This window comes from Rhincodon typus, unplaced genomic scaffold, assembly GCF_021869965.1.
Source record: "Rhincodon typus isolate 14 unplaced genomic scaffold, sRhiTyp1.1 hic_rhity00003616, whole genome shotgun sequence".
Lineage (NCBI taxonomy): Eukaryota > Metazoa > Chordata > Chondrichthyes > Orectolobiformes > Rhincodontidae > Rhincodon > Rhincodon typus.
In genome coordinates, this window is record NW_025969254.1 from 1 (window position 1) to 3,989 (window position 3,989).

Sequence of the window (3,989 nt, forward strand, 5' to 3'; positions counted from 1 at the left end):
ATGTGGAAAGTCTTCTTGGGGCCTGGGATGGGGGTGAGGGAGGAGGTGTAGGGGCAGGTGTAGCACTTCCTGCGGTTGCAGGGAAAAGTGCTAGGTCTTTGACTGGTCTGTCTCTTCTCCACCTATCTTCTCCTCTATCCACCTTCTATCCGCCTCCCCCTCTCTCCCTATTTATTTCAGAACCCCCTTCCCCTCCTCCACTTCTGAAGAAGGGTCTAGGCCCGAAACGTCAGCCTTCCTGCTCCTCTGATGCTGCTTGGCCTGCTGTGTTCCTCCAGCTCTACACCTTGTTATCTCAGATTCTCCAGCATCAGCAGTTCCCACTATCTCCGATGCAGACTTTAGTCCTGATTGACAAAATGATGTCACCCCTTTAATATGCTACCAACTTGCACTTCCTTGTTTAGTTTCTGCTTTCACTCTCAACTGTTATTCACATTCAACAAGTAATTTTAATAAGTATTTTGCAATTTAAAATGGGAGGTAAAGGTGATGCATTCTGTCTTCATTCTTGAATTCTCCGGCTGAGATATGGTCTGTTCTAAATCTACGCATCTGTAAGTTCCTTTGAGTGCTGAGATCTCCTTCCAAAAATTGTTTGCAACACTCTGCTTGAAAATGTTTAAAATCTGATCGAGCGACACTTTCTTCAACTACACTTAAATGTATTCATCACCAGCCAAAAAGCAAGTGTTGAATTTTACTCAGACGAATTGAATCCATGAGCTTAAAAGTATCTTTGAGGAGCCAGCCAGCTAGTTCAAGAACTGATCCCACAGAATCAGACATAGCAAGTGAATAGATCAAAATCAACAAAGGCTCAGAGTTGGAGAGATGAACAAAGGCTCAAACAACACCTGAAATGCTCATTGTATGTTGCTGCTGTAAAGGAGCCAAACTGTGATGATGTTGTTTTAATTACTAAGAAATAGAGAACAAAAGCAAAAATGTATTATGCACAATCTGATCCCACAATGGCTTTGAGATATGTTCCTGCATAATTGTTTTTATGTAATGCTGCTTGAGGGATAAATATTGGCCAGCTGGACATTGCCAGAACTTCTGTGTTCTTCTTCAAAATAATGCCATTAAGTCTTGGTCTAAATGGTACCTGGGTTTAATGCCTTATCACAAAGATTTGATTATATTAGAGGTACACTATTAAGTGACTTTTTGATTTATTATTTATTTTCCTTTCGTACTTCAGACTGCGACAAACGCAGACATTAAGATACAATTCTGCACCAAACTATTTCCACTGCTAGTAGAAGACAAAGTCAGTAGATTAAGTTGCAGGAATGCAATTGAATTCACAAGTTGTAACATGCTATGCTCCATCATGAACCATAGGGGGATTTGGCAGATTTATAAACTATACTGAGAAACAAATAAAGCAGAAATTTACTCTCAATAACAATCCCTGAAATGTAGTGAACTGGTACAGAAAAATAGATGTGATTGTAATACTGTACTTTAGGCTCTCATTCTATTGTTACAAACCAACATGGTGCTATCAGTTTGCACAGCAAAGGTTGTAAAATATACATGAGTCACAGTGGCTTTAAATTTTGTGCTTTAACTGCAGACATATTAGATTATATTAAAACTATAACAGTTGGGGAAGGTTCACGATTAATGCAATCAATTCTCCTGAATGACTTTGCAGAACTAGTCTTGTGAACCATAGAACTGAGTTAATTACTTATAAACTCATTTAACACAGAAAGGATTAAAGGAACTGTGATAAACATGCAGTATTAGTCCATAATCTTCACTTACTTGAGGAAATCTGAAGTATAAATCGGTGTGATGTACTGTTTCGTAGATCCTTTCACTTTGCCCATTCAAGTACGTGACATCTGTAGAACTACCTGTCAGCTCACCGCTAAAATATGAAGTGTCTGAAGAAGAAGTTAATTATTACCTGCTAAGGTTGAAATTTGACACACCCACTACCAGCTGCCCTGCGCATTTTGGAAGTGTTTACTTTGTTATTATAAGCAGTTAGTACAAACCCATCTGCTCTGGCGTATCATCGGAGACACTACTCTGCACCTGTCTGAGAAACTGTCTGTTAAAAAGAACAGTTTTGCTTCTCTAGAAGAACTTCCTGCTGCAGATGAACTCCTGCACCAAGGTTTGTTGAGGTGGTGTGACTAGAAAACTTGTGACTGTAAGGATTAGATATAATGTGTTCATCAAAGCAGAATGAAATTTGGATTGTCAACTAAAAGAAAGAAAGTGTTGCATTGATAAATTGTCTTCCATTGCCGCAGGGCATCCGAAAGTGCTTTACAATCAATTAAGTACACTTGCTATGTCGTCACACTTGTATTGTATGTGACAATAAATAGGAGAACATGGACACTGCAAAGTCTTACAAACAGCGGTGTGGTTATTGGCACCGTGGGTGGAGACGCTGCCCCAGAAGGGAGGAAGAAGAACGGCAGGGCTAAACAGGTCGGGGATTCAATTGTAAGGGGAACACACAGGCATTTCTGAGGCTGCAGCACTGTGTTGTGTAAGTAAAAGCAGACCACAGGCATTCTCAACACCCAAGCAGATGCAGACAGATCTGTCCAGGCAACTGCCCAGCATCTTCCACAACTCAATGGTTCGTTATATGAAAACCTTTGTACTGCTGTGACTCCAGTGTTATTTCTTTTCCGTGTGGGTGATAAGGATATCTTCACAGGTGTAATCAACTACCTCTTCAGAGGATAATAAAGCGAAATATTACAGGTGCTGGAGGACTGAAATAAAAATAGAACACACTGGAGATACTCAGAAGATCAGGCAGCATCTGTAGAGAGAGAAACAGAGTTAACAGACAGACTCTCCCAATGAAAACAGCAGTGCATATTAGAGTCACAGAGTCAAAGAGCAGCCCAGCATGGAAACAGAGATAGTAGGAACTGCAGATGCTGGAGAATCCGAGACAACAAGGTGCAGGGCTGGATGAACACAGCAGGCCAAGCAGCATCATAGAATCATGGAAACAGATCCTTTGGCCCAACTTGTCCATGCCGACCAGATTTCCAAAATTAATCTAGTCCCATTTTGCCAGCATTTGGCCATATCCCTTTAAACCTTTCCTATTCATAGGCCCATCCAGATGCTTTTTAAATATTGTAACTTTACCAGCCTCCGCCATGCTCCAGTCAGAGCTCCTCTACTCATGGGTTCTTTTTCTTTTTCTTTCTTTTTTCTCCTCTTTGTAGCTTTCCCCCCACACCCCAAGCCCCCACCAATCTTTGACTGTCCTGCCCTGCCTGAAGAGGGAAGTCGAGGGAGACGGGTTGCGACTGGAGCCCACAGCCAAGCGAGTGGGCCGAGTCCCTCAGTGGCGGAGCGAGCAGGCCGAGTCCAGCAGTGGCGGAGTGAGCAGGCCGAGTCCTGCGGTGACCGAGCGAGCAGGCCGAGACCCTCAGTGCCCAAGCGAGCAGGCCGAGTCCTGCAGTGGCCGAGCGAGCAGGCCGAGTCCTGCAGTGGCCGAGCGAGTGGGCCGAGTCCTGCGGTGGCCAAGTGAGCAGGCCGAGTCCTGCAGTGCCCGAGCGAGTGGGCAGAGTCCTGCGGTAGCCGAGCGAGCAGGCCGAGTCCTGCTGTGGCTGAGTGAGTGGGCGGAGTCCTGCGGTGCCCAAGCGAGTGGGCCAAGTCCTTCAGTGGCCGAGCGAGTGGGCATAGTCCTGCTGTGGCTGAGTGAGTGGGCCGAGTCCTTCAGTGGCCGAGCGAGCAGGCCGACTCCTGCAGTGCCCGAGCAAGTGGGCCGAGTCCCTCAGTGGCCGAGCGAGTGGGCCAAGTCCTGCGGTGGCCGAGCGAGCAGGCCGAGTCCTGTGGTGCCCGAGTGAATGGGCCGAGTCCTGTGGCGCCAGAGCGAGTGGGCCGAGTCCTGCAGCGCCCGATCGAGTGGGCCAAGTCCTTCGGTGGCCGAGTGAGCGGGCCAAGTCCTGCGGTGGCCATGCGAGCGGGCCAAGTCCTGCGGTGGCCGA